This window comes from Magnolia sinica, chromosome 10, assembly GCF_029962835.1.
Source record: "Magnolia sinica isolate HGM2019 chromosome 10, MsV1, whole genome shotgun sequence".
Lineage (NCBI taxonomy): Eukaryota > Viridiplantae > Streptophyta > Magnoliopsida > Magnoliales > Magnoliaceae > Magnolia > Magnolia sinica.
Genome location: NC_080582.1, coordinates 42,781,096 through 42,803,636, shown reverse-complemented (window position 1 = coordinate 42,803,636; position 22,541 = coordinate 42,781,096). Strand labels below are relative to the sequence as shown.

The 22,541-nt window shown below is 37.3% G+C and overlaps 1 pseudogene; it reads left to right on the top strand.

Annotated features, from left to right (window-relative positions):
- The first annotated feature begins 483 nt into the window (after window positions 1-483).
- On the top strand, window positions 484-7,302 carry LOC131217495 (beta-1,3-galactosyltransferase 7-like; annotated as a pseudogene).
- The last annotated feature ends 15,239 nt before the right edge of the window (window positions 7,303-22,541 follow it).

The following is a 22,541-nucleotide window of genomic DNA, read 5'->3' as shown; positions in this document are numbered from 1 at the left end:
CAAATATAGAAGTTGAAAAATTGGGGAAACATAGGGAGAACTCCAAAGCTTGTTGTATTCTATAACCAAGTTTTACATTGTAACACTAACAAATTGAGGTTGGAATGTTTCATTTTACCCTCCGTCATTGTTGATTTGTGTTAACATGATTTGAAAACTAGTTTTCCCTTGTCGACACAGCCAATATATATTTTCTCTATTAAGAGCCATTTATACCATGTTTACAAAAACATCTTAAAACTAAAAGTATCTTTCTTTTGAGACTTTTTATGAAATATCTCATTATAGTGGTTTCACAGAAACCACATTGGGTAGAGCAAGATGTTATCAACATTATTAATTTGTTGTAAAAATACAATGATTGCAAACTCCTTAATACATTGTATTTGGTAGATAATATATGTATGGGTTCAATCATCTGATAGCACTTCCTTCATTTCCAACTTTTGAGGAAGTCAGACTCTTGAGAAAAATAAAGATATTATGGGGGAGGTTTTCAAGACCCATGAAGCAATTCAGTCAGTAGCGGATTTTCCATCCATTTCTTCGGATTTTATTAATTTATTCTTACAATTTCTTGAAAATTAATTTATTTCGGTGTTTAATTTTAGATCTTTGGACAAGACAATTTCCACACTTCAGATGGAGCTGGCTGCTGCTCGGAGTTCTCAAGAGATGGTGGGCCTTGGTAATTCTCCTGTAGCCTCGGACTGTCGTGAGGCCACGAGGAAGAAGGCATTCATTGTGATTGGAATTAATACCGCCTTTAGCAACAAGAAAAGGCGGGATTCAGTCAGAGAGACTTGGATGCCTTAAGGTTAGTTTCCCAACCTTCTCAGTAGAATATGTAATGAAGTAAGTTACTTTATGATTGATATGTCTGTATGATCATTTAAAACTGACAATTCGATGAGCGTTGGCTGCAAGTAGTCCCCCAGTATCCATTCCATTCTTTAAGCTGTGTTTGGACTCACCATTGAATTGGACTCTGTTATAATTTGTTTAGTAGAGCAAAAATGACCAAATTGTGATTACCTTCCTTAGCAATTTTATTGAAGACGTCATATTGTAGTCGTATTTGTTTGAATTCCAACATGGAAGTAATGTTTTTATGACATGGAGCCTGGTCATTCAACATGACTACTAAGGAAGGTAACTGCAATTTGGTTGTTCAATTCACTACTGCATGCCTATGCAGCAGTTAAGTATCAACTGCCCATCTCAGCTCTTCATTTTTCGACTGATTGTTGAAAACATGATCAGATGAAAAATGGATTTTCTTTGCAACTGGTTTCAACTTGCATTTGGTACGAGTTTGAATGACAAGTGGTAGAAGTTTCTGCTATAATTGGTGCATGTTTCAGCTATTTTCCAGGTTTTAGTTATAGTTTGTATGGGGTTTCTATGGTAATTTAGATTTATTCAGATAAATTGTTTGGATTTAGTTAGGTTTCTTATTTGTTTTATAAGTGTTTCTTTTCTAGTAAGTCTATGTTTTTTTTTCTTTTGTCAGGCAGGACTTTTACAAATTGATCCATCCATGAAGAAGTTTGTAACAGTATGTCAAGAACACAACGTTCAATGCAAAAATTTGCAAATCTAAACATGTGGTTCCCAAATATAAGAAAATCTTCCAACTAAGAAACAAGGGAAGAAAGAACCACCATGTTGGTGGGAGGTTGTCCCTGATCTTATTGCATTCATTAATACCTCTTGATCTAGAGTGCTGCTTTCGGGAGTTACAGAGCCGTGCTAGGTACCTACCGTGGTTACTTTTGCAAACCAAGAGCTAGTGGTGGAACTTTCAAGAGATCCAACCCCACCCTTCAATTACACTTGAGTCATTTTAACCATTGAACCCAAAAATCATGATTATCCAAAACTTAGATAGCCCACGCTACAGGAAACAGTTGGGATGAAATGCCCATCATTAGTTTTGTGTAGGACCCACAGCGGTGTTTTATATGCCATCTCCATTCATTCAATGTGCCTTATCAGGATGAAAGAATTAACCAAAAAATCACGGTATTATAAAACTCAGGTGGGCCATACCAAGTGTATCTTCTTGGATTATGGCATTTTCGCCCAATACATTATTCATTAGATGTTCAAACACTTCTTTTAATGAATCCTGGATTTGTTCTTTGAAATTCTCAAATTCTTCATAAAATTCAAGTCGCTAAAGATTTGCATCACCTTCTCCCACACGAGGAGGCACTCCTTGATGTTGTGCCGATGTTATGAAATTATCCAATCGACCTAAAATCTCATGGAGCAATCCCCACAGATTACACCTTTTCTTTTATTCCAATTTCATTTATCATCCGTTCACAAGGGACACTAATTATCATTACTGATTCTTGTGACTATATAGGTTGCAATGTCAAATCTAGTTCTCTTTTATCGGTAACAGGATAGCATGCTCATAGTTGAAGGGAAATGTCTTGCACTTTATGCAACTTTTGGCTATTCTGGGTAATATAACAATCTACTTAGCTAGTTTAGTAAGAACATGTTATTAGCATACTCACAATTCAAGAGAAATGTCTTGCACTTTATGCAATTTGGGCTACTCCAGTTAAGGTAACAATCTGCTTATCTAGATTAGTAAGAAATCTTATTGTCATATTGACTGATTATTTGGAATTCTCAGGCATATTGAAGTCTATAACTTATTAATTTGTTAAAAGCCTTACATTGATCTTCACAAATATTTGGAGCTGCCTTTTCTTGGGTTCAGTTAGGAGAAAAGCTCCAACAACTCGAGCGAGAGAAGGGAATTGTCGTTCGGTTCATGATTGGCCACAGGTACATCTTAATTAATGCCAAGACCGCAATCTCAAGCCTTTATATTTTTTGATTTTTTTATAGTCCTTAATGTTACTTTGCTCTTCTCATGGGACTCCACTCTCTGTTTTATTTATTTGCGAAATCAAAACGTACATCCAGAGAGAGGGAACGAATCAGCCATACAAAGCTTAGTTTTGGATAACACCTTCCTTGGCATAGGAAGGATTTCTTATGTGCAATATGCTGAGAATCACTACTAGGAATCATGGTTACCAAAGAGTTTGACATAGAAATACAAAAATGCATCACCCACTTTGTAAAATCTAGCATGAACCTTTGGATAGGCTCTCTAGGATCGACAGTAGTAACTGCATGGAGTATGGTAGAATTCCCTGGTACAATCATTCAAAGAGTCTCTCCTAAGGATGATTCCTATAAAGTTCTAAATGATACTACTAGCTGTAGGAACCCAATGTGACATGTATTCAAGAACTTCATTCTCTTGTTACTTGATCTAGTGCAGCTCCTCATGGACAAATCTAGACATGTTGCCTCTTTTCCAAACAAAATATTTCATAAATTTTAAATAAATGGAAGAATCTTATTTGTAAATTAATCTGAAAAAAACATTTTTATTTTAGCCATGTTGTTTGTGTTTGAAATTAGAAATGAATGGAGAGGTTAGAGTGGGCAACTGCTCCTCCAATGGCTACATAGGGTATAATCTACCTCTAAAATGGATGATTATGATTGGATCTAGGACAACAGTTATGTGTTTGGTTGATTGAAATCAATTGGGCATCTATCCTACTTGATTAAGGAAAGGCATGCTTTAGGTTTCAACATTCCTTGCATTGATAGACTGTGTAGTAGCATATGGATGGGTTTTTTTTTTAACACACGCACACATACCACCACACACTCACGCCATGGTGGGATTTCACCACCTATGGGTACTCGAACCCTCAACCAAGTGTGCCATTATTCTCTTACCTTTGCCAAGAGCTCTATTGCAATGCATCTATTTAATGTTTTTGACGATTCAATTTTATTTGATTTTTTTTTCTGAATGATCCATTTGTTTTCTTTTTCTTTTTTAGTTTTAAAATTTTGAGGATAAAAAATGTACCATGGTTGGGCCTATGGCAATTTCTTTAGTAAAGCTGACCAAGCCAGTTGCTAGCATGGTTGCAAGACTCATGTTGTATGCACCATAGCTAATCCTTATTGCAAAATCTCTACAATATTGAAGTGAAATAAGGCATGGGAATGGAAATTTGACAAGGAAAGTGGCTTTCAAGGTGCGTTATGAAGTCACTTTCCTTAACGCAATATCGACCCCCACTATGGACAAAATCCGAGTGTGCAACTAGGTTACTGCAATCCATACCTAGGATACAATGAAGCTTAGGGTACCCATCTTTGATCTCCCACTCAATAGTGTTGGTTGATTGAGACCCCAAATACCTCTTAACAATGAATGTAAACAGAAGCTGTATTTGTAAGTCCATTTCCTACCTCTGTAGTGGCAAGATAACAAATTAAAGACAATGAAATAAATAAAGAACAATGAAGGCTTCTAGATAGAGTTTTGTGAAAGAGAAGTTGTAGAGAAAAGTTAAATGCTGGAATGTACAAAACCCCTCATAGGACCCTCCTTATACAGAGGTTTTGGTGTGTGCAATGGATCCTGTGCCTATTTTGAATAGTTATATCATTGTTCAATGGACCTTCCTTATGTAGAGGTTTTATTGTCTTTTGCAATAGGTATTGTGCCTGTTCTTAGTAGTCATGTGATTGTTCAAGGCACCCCCTTCTCACCCAGGCAACCGTTCCAACAATCCAGTCATCTTGACACATCCTCAGGACCACATAACCAACACCACCCTACAGACCATCTAACTGCCACTTGGGTGTAGCACGCCAGTTAGGGAAAAGTTTAGGGCACCTTGAGATGATGCATGTGTGCAAAGTGAAAGCTACATCAAGTGCTTTGTGCCCAAGGGCCAAGTCTTTGGCACACATGCACGAGCGACGTGAAGCACCCCTTGTAACTGTTCTCATTTGGTGTTCTTGAACATGATTTCATGGAAATGAAATCCTTTAAATGGGTGTTACCTTCCTCATCCATTTTCAATGTGGAACTGGAACTCGTAAATTGTAACATGTTTTGAACACTTCTAAAGGGAAACTTAGTAAAATTTTCAAAAATTGATTCTCATCAAGTTGGTAACTCTATAATGGAATAAGATGTTTTCATATGAGAGAAGAGGTTAACTTTTGCTACAAAATATGTCAAACACATCGTTGATAAGTTAACCTATATATTTGATATAAATAGACACAGAAAATACTTCTATTTTGATAATTCCCAAAATTAAGATGTTGAACCTTTGATCTTGTATTTGGATAAGATCCATCATTCCGGATTTGAGATGAAAACTACAGCTAAATAAACATAAATTCAAGAGATATGATGCCAAGAGATGTAGCCTGATGGTTGCAATATAAAAGAAGATATGATCTTTGAAGCTAACCGAACCTTGTATTTTCCGTTATAAAAAAAAAAACTGAACTCTGTATTTTGGCTTGTCATGGTGTTCCTGATTCTATATCTTTCTTCTTGTTGGAGCTTCCAATTTCTTGTCATGGAATGGTCCATGCAAATATCTCATCCCAGTAACTATTTCTCATCATTATGTGTAAGGGTGACAGTGTGCTGGGGTGGCCCGGCCCAGCTCACTTTGGGCTAAGCCTAAATGGGTCAGGCATGAGCATTAGTTTTCAGGCCTGGCAACTAAATCGGTGTAGTTTGGGCTTGAGCAGTTGTAGTCATAAATGCCTGGAAAAATGGCTGATGTAGCCTGACTTAGCTCATGTATCTGACAGGGTACTTGTTTAGCTGCCTGAACCAGTCATGGACCTGACCCCTTGGCTAGCTGGTGGGGCTAGGCCTGGGGAGTATCTAGCTTACAGGCTGGGCTTGGACATGCCTACACCCCTAATTATTTATGTGGATGTTACAATGCCCTTTTTAGTCATGGTTTGATTTTCTGAAGAGTGGTTAAATACATCTCTCATATGCTCTCTCCCGAGCCCTCTAAGATGGCAGTAAAGGATGGTTTTTAGAAGTGGGAACTGAACGAGATTCTCATTGTTTCATGCAGTGCTACATCCAGCAGCATTTTAGATCGGGCAATCAATTCAAAAGAGGCTCAGCACAATGACTTTCTTAGGCTGGTCAGACATTTTTCCTTCAAATTGAGTTGAAATCTGAGATTTATGATATTATGAGGTTTGAAGTGTATTTAATCCCTTTGTTGTCTTTCTTGTAGGAGCATGTTGAAGGGTATCATGAATTATTTGCAAAAATAAAGATCTTTTTCTCTACTGCAGTTGCCAAATGGGATGCGGAGTTCTACGTTAAGGTGGATGATGATGTTCATGTCAATTTAGGTATGTCGCTTATGTCGCTTTGGTATTTGAAAGTACACTTCATTTTGAACTTAGCAGAAATATGAGTCTGTGAAGAAAATGAAGTCCAAATGGGGCGGGTTTTCAGTTTTCCATTTTTCAGCCAACGCAAAGTAAATTTCATTGAACTATTTTGGGTCTGCAATGCAGGTATGCTAGCTGCAACTCTTGCCAGACACAGGTCAAAGCCCAGAGTGTACATAGGGTGTATGAAGTCTGGACCAGTTCTTGCACAAAAGTAATCATCTTCTCATGTAAATGGTTTTCTTGCACCAACATTTTCTAGTATTTGCAATTCTAATGTATATTTTATTTGTAGGAATGTCAAATACCATGAACCTGAATACTGGAAATTTGGAGAGGAAGGTAACAAATACTTCCGGCATGCAACTGGGCAGATTTATGCTATCTCGAAAGATTTGGCTACATACATATCAATCAATCGGTAAGATGTAATGTGCTAGTTTCTGTTATATGATTTATATATGGTCCATTTCTGACAACATGTGCTGATATTTCGTGCTGGGGGTTGTGGTTACAGGCCAATTTTACACAAGTATGCAAATGAAGATGTGTCGCTTGGTGCTTGGTTTATTGGATTGGAAGTCGAACAAATTGATGATCGGAACATGTGTTGCGGAACTCCGCCTGGTAAGAGGAAATTCCTTTGGTTCCTGTCTTTTGAAATAAGAAAACTGCCATGCTTACTGTGGAATCATTTGTTTCTTGTCATTCTACAGATTGTGAGTGGAAGGCACAAGCAGGGAATGTGTGTATTGCATCCTTTGATTGGAGTTGCAGTGGCATCTGCAAATCGGTGGAGAAGATAAAGGATGTTCATGCAAGGTGTGGTGAGGGAGATGGAGCTGTTTGGAGTGCTCGTTTACTTGTGAAAAAAATATCATACCGTCAAAATATATCTTCTCTTTCAATTCTTTATCATTGATATTTCAAGGTGAAGTCGAGCAAATTTCTCTAATGAAGCCAAAGATTTGTATTTTCAACATTATTGTAATTATAATTGTAATTGATTGAATGAAGGATTGTAATTGATTGTAATGGAATGAATGAATGATTATGCAGGTGGTAATTGAATGAACAAATGATTATATATATTTTTTTAATGTACGAAATAGCTACGGATATTGACCGTAGCCGTTAATCCGACAGCTGTAACCATTATTAAAGTTGGCATATTGCTACGGACTCTTAGCTACAAATAATATCCGTAGCTGTTTATACTTATCTCTACAGATATAATTGTTATGGATTATATCCGTAGCTATAGGTTCCAGACCTATTGTTATGGCACCTACGACTACGGTCATGCTACGGACTAGAACCGTAGCCTTAGGTCTAAGGCTACGGATTTTATCCGTAACCTTTGCCCCTTTTTCCGGTAGTGAATTTGAAATTTGGTTGATTCTTAGACGAGTCGAAGGAGACCTTAGACCAGTCAAAGCAACCAATTTTTAGCCTATAAATAGAGGCCTTTTCTCATTCTAATTCATTCAAAAAGGCCACAAATTTCCTTCACTTTGAGAGAGAAAAGTCCCCATCTTCTTCATGCTATAGCACGGTAATTTGAAATCTTCTTAATAGTTTTTGTTTTATAATTTCTTGGTCTCTTTTATGAATTTTATGTTATAAAGGGAGTTTATACTCTTCTTTGTAAGATCTAAGGAATTCAAACAAGTAGCCCAAGGTTTGAATTAATTTAAAAATAATTTAGAACCTGGAACCCTTGAATGTATTATTGGACATTGAGCATTTTTACATCAAGAGAAGCGATTACATGGGCTATATTAAAGAGCATTTTTAGAAGAAGATAAGTATTATTCTTTATTCATTTTTGGTTTCTTGAGATATCCAGAAAATCTCTATATTGGTTTTGACTGAGATAGACAAAAAATCTCAATATGGGGTTTTGATTATGATAGCCCATTTGAAAACACAACTGTGCAGGTTTTAAGTTGAACCTAAGAAAACCTTGTTATAAGTGAACCCCAATATCATGTGGGTTGTGATTATTGGGTGTTGAGTTGGTGTGGTTGTTTGAGAACAGTTGGTGTACACACTGAACCACTATAACTCTTGGTGTTTTGTGGTGAATGATGTATGTGATGTATATGAGTTGAATGGTTGTAATCTTTTTATGTACATGTGGTGAATGCTTGTAATAGATAACTTTCTTTCCTATTCCTCTTATTTTAGTTTGTAATCTTGATCCTTACTACGTTCAAGAAATCAGGTTGTCCTACCTAAAACATTTGTTTTTGGTGTAAGGTTATCTAGTTCTGATTTATTTAATCATTCACCCCCACCCCCCACCCCCCCCCCCCTTTCCCTCTAGGACTGAGAGCTTGCCCCTTACAAGTGGTGTCAGAGCTAAGTTGCTCATTTTCTAAGATTAAGTTCCTTAAGTTTAAAGATCTAGAGCTTTCATTATGTCAAATTTTGATAGCTTATCTATTATCAGGCCACCACCCTTTGATGATTCAAATTATGCTTATTGGAAAGCTAGAATGAGGATTTTCTTAAAATCCTTAAATGAAAGCGGGTGGCAAGTCATGATAACCAAATGGAAACCACCTGTGTCTGAGGTTCTAGGCAGTGAGGGAACCAAGTCCATTAAAGAAACTCCTTTTTATTTATGTACTATGCCTCAGAAAAATGAAAGCAGTGCAAATGTTAAGGCTTTAAATGCAATTACATGTGCTCTGTCACCTAATGAATTCAAAAGAATCATTTCATATGATACAACTAAACAAGCCTGGGATATTCTTGAAATGACACATGAAGGAACTACTATTGTCAAGAAATCTAAACTTCAAATCCTCACTACAAGGTTTGAGAAAATTCGTATGGAAGAAAATGAAACTTTCATGGACTTCTATATGAAATTAAATGACAGAGTTAATTCTATGTGGAGTCTAGGAGATGGAATCCCAGAAAGCAAAGTCTGTGCTAAAATACTGCGATCTCTTCCTGAGTGGTTCAATTCCAAAATAACTGCCATTCAGGAACTAAGAGACACTAATCAAATGAAGGTTGAGGAGTTAGTTGGTTCTCTTTAAACATACGAGTTAAATTTTAAAGCTTCCAAAGGTAAGCCCATTTCTCTTAAGTCATCCAAATTTATTTCAAAAGATAACAATGTCAATTTTGATATTGAAGATACAGAGGATGAGATGTCCTTACTTGGTAAAAAGTTTTACAGGATTTTCAAAAGTAAGAAAAGAGATGATTTTCAAAAACCTTCTAATAAGAGAAAGGGAAAATCTAAAACTTAGAAATCTGTAAAAGACAGTCAATGTTTCAACTACCATGAATACAGGCATTTGGCAAATAAATGTCCCAAAAGGGATAAGTCAAAAAGAAAGGGCATATTAGCTACTTGGGATGAATCATCCAGCTCTAAAAGTTCTTCTAAGTCAGATGAATAAGAAGCAGAAACTTCAAATGAAGTGAAAGCCCTAATGAGTATAGCTAGAGTCACCTCCTCAGATAGTTGTAACTTATCTGATTATGAGAATCTCAGGAGTGACCCTGAGAATGAAAATGAAGATGATCTTCGGGATGCCTATAATGCCTTATATAGGGAAAGTTACAAAATATCTGTCAAGTTAAAAATTCAAAAATAAAAATTTCTTAAATTAAAAGAAGAACTTGAAAATATTGTTTTGGAAAAATCTCTTCTTTCTAATTGTTATGAAAAAGCAAAACTTGATTTAAGTTTCAAAACTTCTAAATTTGAAAAACTCAAAATAGAAAATGAGAATTTAAAACTCAAAGTTTCTTCTTTATTGAGTTCTAAGCATACTTGGAAATACGCCCATGGAGATCCTAAGTTGGAAAAGTTATTAACCACATCAAGAAAGTATGGCGATCAATCCTCCCCTAAAAATAAGAATGCATCTCCTATATTGGTAAAAGGATAATCCTCATAATCAAAAGGTAAGAATTTGAGAAATAATAACCAAAACAATTTAAAAAAATTCAAAACCTTTTTCTAAAGTTAATTCTAATAACATCAGCTTTAGAAATCAAAGATATAACCCTTTGCCTGGAAAAAATAGTGGACTTACTCAAAGTGCTTCTCAAATCTAACTCTAATGTTATCAAAGTTAATAGATAGAGAAATTCCAACTCTCACAAGCCAAGAAAAACCAATGGTACTCTTAAACCCAGAACTACAATGAAATGGGTTCCTAAAGTTACTTGTCTTGTTGCCCACACTGCCTTCAAAGCTTCTAGTCATTCAAAGTGGTACCTAGACAGTGGATGTTTGAGACATACGACAAGTGACAAGGATATATTCACCAACTATAAAGAAATGAATGATGGTTCAGCTACTTTTTGTGATGGAAGCAACTTCAAGATTATCAACCAAGGTATTGTTCAACTCTCTAACCTTCTTCTTTTTGAAAACATCTTATATGTTGAAGGTCTTAAACACAATCTCTAGGTATATCTCAAATCTACGATAACAAACATAGCGTAAAATTTACTAATCAAGGATGCGAGATTTTAAATGAGAAAGGTTGTGTGATATTAAATGGTCGTAGGACTTCTAAAAATTGTTATATTATCAATGAGTCTTGCTCTTCTGAATTTTCATGTTACATGGTCCAAACAGATGAAAAGGAATTATGGCATAAATGCCTTGAACATATTAAATACCAAAACCTCTATAGACTGAGCAAAATTGATCTTATTCGAGGTCTACCCTAACTAAAAAGGGTTGATAAAATATGTGGCGCATGCCAAATCAGCAAACAAACTAAGAATAGTTACATGAAAGTGAACTCCTTTGCCACAACCAAACCTCTTGAACTTCTCCATATGGATCTAGTTGGACCGACCAGAACAGAGAGTAGAGGTAGAAAGAAGTACTTTCTGGTTATTGTTAATGACTTTACCAGATTTAGTTCGGTAGCATTTATGAGAGAAAAATCTGATACTCTTGATGAAGTCAAAAGAATATTAAAACAAATTTAGACTGAAAAAGAAATGAATGTTATTAAGATCAGAAGCGATCATGGTACTGAATTCGAAAATAGCAATTTTGAGAAATACTATACTGATCATGGCATATCGCATGAGTTTTCTGCTCCTAAAACACCTCAACAAAATGAGGTTGTTGAAAGGATGAATAGGGTGCTACAAGAGATGACCAATGTTATGCTAAATAGCATGAATTTACCTAAAACCTTGTGGGCTGAAGCTATAAATAATGCATGTTATATTATAAACCGTGTATATGTAAGAAAATCAAAAGTTAAATGGCCTATGAATTATGGTTCAGTAAGAAACCAACTGTTAAGTACTTTAGTATTTTTGAAAGTAAGTGCTTCATATTCTGTGACCATAAAAATTTAGGGAAGTTTGAAGCTAAGAGTGATGAAGGAATATTCTTGGGTTATGCTCTGAATAGTCGAGCATATCGTGTTCTTAATAAAATAACAGGAGTGATCTAGGAATCCATTAATGTTATAATTGATGATCACCTGATCACACCCACACTTAGTACAGAAGATGATGAAGTCAATTTAATTGAGAAACCTAACTCCTCATCTAGTCCAGTTAATACTGAACTAAGATCAGTCAAAGACCATCCTACTGATCTGATATTATGTAATCCTCCCACTGGTGTGTGAACAAGAAAAAAATTAGAGAATATTTTCAATTATGTTTGCTTTACGTCTTAAATTGAATCAGCCAATGAAAATTGGATTGTAGCCATGTAAGAAGAGTTAAATCAATTTGTAAGAAATGATGTCTGGTATTTAGTTCCAAGACCAACTGATAAACATATAATTGGAACTAAATGGATTTTTAAAAATAAATATGATGAAATAGGAAATATAATTAGAAACAAGGCTAGACTAGTTGTATAAGGGTACACTCAAATAGAAGGAATCGATTATGATGAAACCTTTGCACCAGTATCTCACCTTAAATCCATCAGATTGTTTATATCCATTGCTTGCTTCAAAAAATTTAAGATATATCAAATGGATGTTAAAAGTGCATTCTTAAACGGTGATCTACATGAAGAGGTCTATGTTGAACAACCTAAGGGTTTTGAGGACCCTATACACTCAAATCATGTATATTGCCTTAAAAAGACACTATACGGTCTAAAACAAGCTCCCAGGGCATGGTATAAGAAGCTGACTAAGTTTTTACTCAGTCGCAATTTTATCATTGGAAGTGTTGATAAAACTTTATTTGTTAAAAAATACAATGAACTCATACTAATTGTACAGATCTATGTTGATGATATTATCTATGGTTCTACAAGCACTAACTTGTCTGTTGAGTTTGCAGAGCTTATGAAATCCAAGTTCGAGATGAGTATGGTTGGAGAATTGAATTACTTTATAGGCTTACAAGTTAAATAACAAGAAGATGGTATCTTCATTTCTCAAACCAAATATACCTTAAATTTGGTTAAGAAGTTTGGATTCAAAAATGATAAGAAATTTGATACTCCTATGAATACGACTCGTAAACTTTCAAAGGATAAAACAGGTAAAAGTATAGACTCTTACTTATATCGCATCAGACCAAATATTGCTTTCAGTGTAGGAATCTATGCTAGATATCAATATGATCCAAAAGAAGAGCTTAAAGTATCTCTTTTCACAGTCCGATGGTACTGGGGTCAGGTTTGAGCTATTCTCTTACCACAAGAGCTTGAAGTATCTCTTTTCACAGTCTGAGTTGAACATGCAGTATAGACGTTGGATGGAGCTCTTGAAAGATTATAATTTCAATCTCCAGTACCACCTGGGCAATGCGAACGTGGTGGTGGATGCCCTTAGCCGTCAGCCACGAGGCCTGGTGCGCACATGATGATTCAGGAGTGGAATATGTTTGAGGATGTGGCAGCGTATGACTTCGAGTTTGACTTGCAGTCTTCTATCGTTTAGTTATCGAGCCTGTCGATTCAACCCTCTCTTATCATAAGGGTGATCAAGGCTCAGTAGTCAGATGAGTCACTTCAGAGTTATCGAGTAGAGACAGCATCTAAGAGCCAGTCAGATTGGTAGATTTGTTCTGATGGTGGCCTTCGCTTCAGAGTCCGACTATGTGTCCCGGTATTCCAGAGTTGCGCAGAGATCTTATGATCGAGGCACATCAATTGAGGTTTTTTATCCACCCTGGCTCGACGAAGATGTACCATGATATGATGCAACAGTATTTTTGGGCGGGGATGAAGTGACAGATTGCTAGTTTTGTGGCCGAGTGTGACACATGCTAGCATGTCAAGGCTGATCATCAGAGACCCCAGGTTCATTGTAGCCATTGAGCGTCCCGACGTGGAAGTGGGAGCACGTGTCTACTAATTTTATCGTGGGCTTGCCGAGGACTCAGCGTGGTCATGATGCCATTAGGTTATCGTAGATCGTCGGACAAAGTCGTCACATTTTTTTACGATTCGTGCAACCTGGCCTTTGGACTGACTTGCCAGATTGTTTATTGATGAGATTGTAAGACTGCACGGTGTTCCAGTTTCGATCGTTTCCGACTGAGACCCAAGGTTCATATCCCAGTTTTGAAGGAGCTTCCAGAAGGTGATGGGGTCTGTCTTGCAGTTCAGCACCGAGTATCATTCATAGACCGATGGGCAGACCGAGAGGGTCAACCAGATCATTGAGGATATGCTTCAATCTTGTATGATTGACTTCTCGGGTAGCTGGGATGAGCATTTACGCGTGGCTGAGTTCGCATATAATAACAGCTATCAGGCGACTATTGGTATGGCTCCTTTTGAGGCCTTGTATGGCAGACCTTGTCGATCTCCCACTTGTTGGGCCAAGGTTGGAGAGCACCATCTCCTAGGCTCCGATCTTGTACAATAGATGTCAAAGGTTATTGATATTATTAGGCAAATGATGCATACAACTCAGAGCTGGCAGAAGAGTTTTGCTGATCGTCGACGTCCTCCCTTGGAGTTTGCGGTTGGGGATCGAGTGTATCTCAAAGTCTCACCCATGATGGGTATGGTTCGATTTAGAGTGAAGTGCAAGCTTGCACCAAGATTTATTAGATCTTTCGAGACCACTACGTGCATTGGCGCTGTGGTCTATAGGCTCACCTTACCTCCTGAGTTATCTGTCATCTACAACATTTTTCATGTTTCTATGTTGCGGAAGTGTGGGTTAGACACCATTCCCATGATTGATTGGCAACCACTTGAGGTCCGTGAGTATGCTTCCTATATTGAGCAACTAGTTCGCATCCTTGATTGGAAGGAGCAAGTCCTCCGGATCAAGGTCATTCCCTTGGTGAAGGTGCAGTGGGGTCATCATAGTGCTGATGAGGCCTCTTGGGAGCGTGAGGCTAAGATTAGAGAGCGTTATCCCATCTTTTCATAGATTGATTGTGCTTTGTATTGTATTGCTTGATATATATATATATATATCTTCATGATGCCATGTTTTCTCTTTCTCCTTGCTTTGTTTTGTGTGATAGTAAATTTCGAGGATGAAATTTTTATTAGGAGGGGAGAGCTGTCGGGCTTGTGTCCTATCATCTCGCTATTCCGTAGGATCCCGCGGTCCTCCTTGTTGAATTTCAGCAACCCACGACCTGTAGATAGCATTTGTGAGCGACCCTGAGTTACATCCTATAAACCCGAGTCAACTCAACCTGAGACCTATACCATTGCGACCATGCCATTGCCGTAGTTCCGACATGCGTCTCATGCGCCAATCCGACGCTTAAATTGTGAGATGTGACCCACGCTCTATTCCAGCTATAGGCCACACATTGCGGGGCCAAGACATTCCAGGAAGCACAATTTTTTAGGACCATTATGAGGGTGATGTCACCTTGGGCTACTAGCTTAGGGGTGAAATCACCCATTCCCATGCTTCTTACATGTAATCATTCCTAGCTACCCATGCATCTTACATGTGTGATGATTGTCTTACATGGCAATCATTCCTCCACTACATCTCTCTCTCCCTCCCTTTCTCCCTCATTTCTCATCTCCCCTAGCAAGAGAGAAGCCATGTTCTCCCAAAAATCCAGCCACATTCCACCATTAATCCCTCTCAATCCAACCCTCTAAACCCCATCTCAACCATTAAAACCTTCCTTTTAGAGCACTAAGACCATAAGGTGGAAGGAGTTGAAGATTTGAGGTGGGTGCCATGTTTAGGGTAAATATTCTATTTTTCTTTGATTTTTTTACTTAGGGACATGTAGGACCTACCAATCAATAGTGGAGATCCTACTTGACCCCTTGAATGTGGTCAATGACCTACCCTTGTTACATGCATGAGCCATGATGGGGTCATTCTCCATGGACCCCATCATGATGTTTTATTTGAATTCATGCTATTATGGGTCATCTAAATCCTTGATTTGTTGTAGGGACGGCATCCCCACCTTGATTTACTGATTTGACGGCCCACACATGGCTGGTGTCTCCTCTCCTCTTATTCTTGTTGAGTTAGCCTATCTGGTACTCTTCTCTTTTATTAAGACAACTTAATGCTACTTTTTCCCTTTATTAGGTTAGCCTTATGCTACTGCGCTTATGGCTTGGGCATGTTTCTTGGAATTTCAAAACTCCTATGATTCAATTTATTTTCTTTTTGGTGCAAGTAATGTGTTGGAGGTTTCACAACTAGTAATTCAAATATTTTATCATGGACGTAATACACTCTAGGTAGAGACTCTCTTGGTCGACGCGTAATTCAATGGGTTTTGGTATTGGTGCATAAATCGATTAAGTAATTTGCAATGCATGTTACATCACTTTCCGGATTAGATGTCACAAATCACTGCTCCATTAACAAATTGTGTCACGTAATTCATACGACTCATGTGTCGTGCCACCTCGAGGTGTTCATGTAAATCTACGGTAGCGTTAAACATGTCGGCGAATCTCTGTAGTTATAGGATGCGGGGCGAGTCGAGTTTTATATGAATTATATTCCATATTGTGATGATCACTACGTATGATGAGCCGTACACACTTTGCTAGGCATGGATTCATATATATATATATATTGGTTGCGCATACTGATACCTCTCGTAATGGTGGAGTAGAGATGTATCAGAACCTTTACATTAATTTTATGAATATCTTGAATTATTGCTAATCTTAAAGGATAACCATTACTATGAGTAGGTCGTTGACCCTCTCCAGCCATATAGATGATGCAAGTGATGCACAGATTGAAGACCTAGAAGACCATCTCCCTATGGAAGATTTTACTGAATGAATAAGAAGATAGTTTTATGATTTGGCTTTATATTTTCGCTGCGAACTCGATAATGTAATAAGTTCCCATTGAGAGGGCATTTAATGGCTTGATTGAACTCTTTTTTACTTTGAATAGAATAATAGACACACTTAATTTCACTCTCAAATACCTATCTTAAATAAGGAGGTATGTGAGTTTGACCATTAATTACATGATCTGAACAATGTGTACGGATATTAATGCCTAGGATCTCCGAGACGAGCATAGACTCGGGCCTCGAAAATCCAGCATGTTACATAAGCATTACTGAGCCCATCTCTTGCAACACCCTATTTTTCCTTTCCACTACTCCATTCTGCTGTATAGTTATTAGAGCTGAGAATTCATGCCGCATTCCATTTTCATCACAATAATTCTGGAATCGGTCATTCTCAAACTCCCCTCCATGATCACTCCATATTTTTTCAATAACATATTCCTTTTCAGTTTGGAGCCGCTTTGTAAGTTTCCTAAATTATTTAGAAGCATCAAATTTTTCATGAAGAAAAGCGACCCAGGTGGATCTAGAGTAATTGTCAACTACAAAAAAATATATCTCATGCCTCCATGGCTCTTAACTCTGGTGGGACGATCCATGTGTAATAAGTCAAGAGGTTTGGAGGTTGCTACAATTGTTGTCTTTTTATGTGCAACTTTTATTTGTTTTCTTTTGAGACAATCACTGCACACAATCTTCTCTTTCTTCCTGATCTTAGGGAGTCCTCTTACTAGATTTTTGGTGCTGAGATGAGATAAGTTTTGGTAGTGTATTCTAATGTGATTTCTAAAGCATCGTAGAGACCAATTTTTATTAGTGTTGTGGCATGCTTCATCAAAATTGCTTTCACCCACTCGGAATAATGAGCACGAGAAGATAGGAAACCGCAGGTCCTGAATTCTTCATTCCCCCAGATAGACTCGTGATCTCTGAATCACTACTGAACGGCCTCATAGAAATGGGTCAAAAATAAAGTATGAGGGTCGTGAGAGGGGATAAGAAATCTCATCGGATGGATATCACTTATCCGTTGCTTTGACCCTTTAGCAGAAAATGTTCCTTCCAAGATTCACGATTCCTTCAGCACCTAGTTTGCAGTGAACATGAGTCTCTCTATCCATCTGGTTGGAGGGTTCACTATTGATGATGGATTGGTGATCGTGAAGATTCAGCGGGATGATGACCATTCCTTCTCTGAATGGACTATTGAATTTCATGATACCCTGCTTGAGCCGTATCATCTCCTAGGAATTATGGAGTTTCTTCTTGATGGGTTCTTTTATCTTCTCTTGAAATTCTTTAGCCTTATTACAGCGTTGTTTCTTCTTCGACAATGGAGGAGTATCCTCCCTTGTAGGTGGTCTCTGGCTATCAATTTGAAGATGGGAAGTTGATTTTAGCCATTCCTCCCAGTCAATGTCGCGACCATGACGAGGCGGTCTATCTATATCTCCTATTGTGATCGCTCTATGAATTGGAGAAGATAGCACGTTAATTCGGTCGGTGAAGTCAAAAGTTAGGAGTACGGGTTCTTTAATATATGCAGGACGTTTATTGGTGGTCTTAAATTGCTTCTTCATTGGTTGTTCTGGCTGTGGAGAAGGAGAAGGTTTAGGAGTCTGAGAAGATGGGGGATTCGGCAGTTTAGGGTGAGAAGGGTTTTAAGTGGGATGTTTTATTAGACGAAATGTTCTTTTAGTACGGGCCATTTGAGAAAAGAAGAAAAGTACCAAGACTTAGAAAAATTCAAAGGCCAGGAAGTTCTCAAAGAGTTAAAGAAAATTCTAAGAACAAAGGGTTGGTTGCGTGGAGGCGTGCAACGAAATTTTGTAGCGTGGGAGCACGCAGAGAGAAAAAAGTGTCCCGTAGACAAATCTATGTTGTGCGAAGATTGTGTGTAATGAAAGTCTGTTGTGCGGAAGATCGTCTGACAAGCAAGACTCGGACGGAAGAATGAAAATGTAAAGAATAAATGTCAAGTCTAGTGTTTATAGAGAATCAAGTCCGACTGACCTATTGCGTGGGTCCACGCAACGACTGGAAAACATAAAGAGAAAATTTGTGGTTAATCCTATTTCTTTGTTCCGAATAATTGGAACAAAGAAAGGATCAAGGGGTCATGTATTGAGACATAAAAATAATGATCAAAGATACTATAAAGGAAGATCAGGATGGAGGAGAAATGTTGAAAAGTATTGAGTTGCGCGCAGCCGCGTAAGGAATATTGGTTGTGCGGGTCCGTGCAACACTAATAATGGTTGCGCGGATCCGTACAACATCAATTTAGTCATAAAAGCTTAGATGGCTGAGATGTTGTGTGAAGTGGGCTCCATAGCACAAAGATCGAGGGTTCACACATGTGGAGGCATATAAATATTCCACTCCCCCTCTCATTTGTACGCAATAAGAGATCAGAGCTCCCAAGAAGAAGAAGAAGACTTTGAAATGTAGTTCAGAGAAGAAGAACAAGAACAAGAAGAAGAATAAGAAGAAATGGATTCTATCCATTGCGCTGGACCACGCAACAAGGGGATTAATATAAAAGAGCAGAAATTCTATCAAAATTCTTAAATTCTTTCAAACATACAAATGTTTTCTACAATCCAGGCTTTTATTCCAGATGAATTGAAGAAGAAGATGAAAGATGTTCAAATCTTGGTGGTGCTCCCATCTCCAAAAGTAACCATCCCACCATCAAATTAGGTATAGTGGCAAAAGTGGGTCCGATCACTAATCATGTGTCTGGAGCAACCGCTATTAAGATACCATTTAGAGTTGCTGCCTACTTTAAGTGTGGTATGAATCACTTGAAAGTTAGTTTTATTTTTGTAAGTATTATGCTTTCATGCTCCTTTGATTGTCAAATTTTGTAGTGTCAAAACCTCAATCTGTGTCTTGTGTAGCACATTGGTATATATGTTCAAGGTAATGCATCACATGTACAAGGACAATGCTTCAAGTCAAGAACAAAGATCTACTTCAAGAACTGCAAGATCAAGTACATTGTTCTCTTCTGTAAGCTTCAAAGCTTAGTGTTTTAAAACTACATTGAAAGACGAGATCTTGTTCAAGACTCAAGGTGAAGTACAACTCAAGAACTACGAATTCAAGCTTCTAAAAATCTATAGTTCAAGCTTCATCATATGTTGAGATCTTAAGCTTTGTGAACGTCAAAGATCATCCATCATCTGAAGAAAAGAAGGTTCAATGTTCATACTTCATGTTTAAGGTATGAAAGACCTTAGATTGACCTTAGGGTAGGTCATTTCGGATACATAAGTCAATTACTTATTTTATAAGTATTTTGGTCTATTCTTAGACTAGTCATGGACTCTGTTCGACTAGTCCTAGCACTGGCTTGACCAGTCCAAGAAATTCCAAAACCAGTCATAAGTTTGTTGCAAATTTTCATAATTTTTTTATTAAGCCACGATCAGTCCTGGAGTCTGTTCGATCAGTCGTGAGAACAGTTCACGACTCGTTCACGACCAGTCCAGCAGCTACGACTCAAACTCCAACAACTATTCCTAGCTCCTCAAGACCAGTCGTGGACAGGTCACAACCACTCGTGGAGGTCTCATGACCAGTCGTGAAGTGCCTATGACCAGTCGTGGAATGGTTTTATCTGATCGCGCTCAAAATTTCAAAAATCAGTTCGTTCTATGACTAGTCGTAGTGTCCACAGGACCAGTCGTAGACGTGATTTCTGCAACTATAAATAGAGCACGATTTTCAAAGTTTGATATCCAATTCAAGTAAAATCAAGGCATCACTCTGAGAGAGAAGTTTGTAATCTTCTTAAGCTAGATTGTACATATTTAATATTCTCTTTTTATTAGGTTTTTATATTTGATTTTGTTTCTACATTCCAATCTAATTTGAAAGAGGAATTGTGATATTCCACTTCTTGGAATCAAAATCAAATAGAGCTCGCCCCAACTTGATTTAATTTAAAATCAATTAGAACCTATAACCATTTCAAAGTGAGTGTGGACATTGAATTTCTATATTCAAATTTCTACTCCATCTTGGTTCTTCCGGGCTACAACAAAAGGAGAAATCTAGGTATTTTACATTATTGTAATTTCTATTGTGTTGGTTTCTTTTGAAGTTAAGCCAGAAAAATCTCATTCTTTTTGGTTATCTGAGGAGAGCTAGAAAACTTAGAGGGTGTGGTTTTTGAATTGTGTAAGCCCACTTGAAAGACACAATTGTGAGGGTTTTAGGTGAACCTAAGAAAAACCTATTTTCATAGTGAACGCTAACATCCATTGTGTGAGGATATTAGGAGTGGAGTAGTTGTGTGGCTGTTGTTGAATAGTTGGTGTACACACAGGCGAACCACTATAATTCTTTGTGTTTTGTGGATGTGTGATTTATTTTTTATATCGTTTATCATTCAAAGTTGTGGGATGTATTTGTGGATGTGAATGTTGTAATATTTTCATTTCAAGCATTGTGGGGAATGTTGTAATAGTGTAGATTTTAATTCTTGCTATTTTATTTCTCTTCAGTTTGTGGTATTGGTTCTTAGATTATTCTAATAAGGTTGTCCTTGCCATAAACCCTTAGTTTTTATGGTGTAAGGTTGTCCTTAGAACATCTAGAATTTTAATGTTGCTTTACATTTCAGTATTGTGGATTGTTTAAAGCTATCCTTCCTTTATTTAATTAAATTCCGTTGTTATCATTTTAATTTGGCATAGTCCTATTCACCCCCCCCCCCCCCCCCCTCTAGGACATATAGCTTGGCCTTTTCAAGTGGTATCAAAGCCTAATAGCTCGTTTTAATTGTTATATTTTTGAATTTATTTCCTGAGCTAATCAATCTAAGCTATTTATAAGATGTCAAATTTTAATAGCCTTTCAGTCACTAGGCCTCCACCATTTGATGGCACCAATTATACCTATTGAAAAGCTAGAATGAGGATTTTTTTTTTAAATCCATGGATGAGAGCGCGTGGCAAGCCATAGTGATTGAATGGAACCCTCCCACCATTGAAGTAACTGGAATCGATGGATTCAAATCTATGAGAATTACACCTTACTTCTCTTAGACCACACTTTAGAAAAGTGAGAGTAGTGCAAATGCAAATGCATTATATGCAATCACTTGCGCACTATCACCGGATGAATTTAGAATAGTTATATCCTGTGATTCTACAAAGCAAGCCTAAGATATTTTAGAAATGACACACGAGGGAACATCAATTGTCAAGAAATCTAAAGTCCAAATCCTCACAACCAAATTTGAGGAAATACGTATGGAAGAAAATGAAATGTTCATGAACTTCTATATAAGATTGAATGACATTGTGAACTCTATGTAGGGTCTTGGTGATAAAATCTCAGAAAGTAAAGTGTGTGCAAAAATAATACTGTGCTCACTTCCTGAACGGTTCATTTATAAGGTAACTGCGATCCAGGAACTTCGTGATACGGATAATATGAGGGTAGAAGAATTAGTTGGCTCTTTACAGACCTATGAGTTAACTTTTAAAGCTCCTAAAGGTAAATCTATCGCCCTTAAATCTTCTAAAAATATTTTTCAAGAAAATAATAGCAATTCTGATTTAAAAAACTCTGAAGATGATATGGCCCTTTTAGCGAAAAAGTTTTACAAAATTTTCAAAAGTAAAAAGAGGGTTGATTTTCAAAAATCTAATGATAAGAAGAAATCTAAACCTAAAACTCGAAAATATTTAAAAGATAGTCAATGTTACAACTGCCATTAATATGGGCATTTAGCAAACAGGTGTCCTAAAAAGGACAAACCTAAAAAGAAAGGAATGTTGGCTACTTGGGATGAATCCTCTGACTTTGATGCCTCTTCTGAATCAGAAGATTCTGAAACTGAGTCAGGTGGTGAAGTTAAAGCCCTTATGACTCTAGCCAAATTCATTTTTTCAGATAATGATGATTCAACTAGTGAAGAAAATCTAAATAGTGATCATGAAAATGAAGATGATCTTCAAGATGCTTATAATGCCCTTTATAAGGAGAGTTATAAA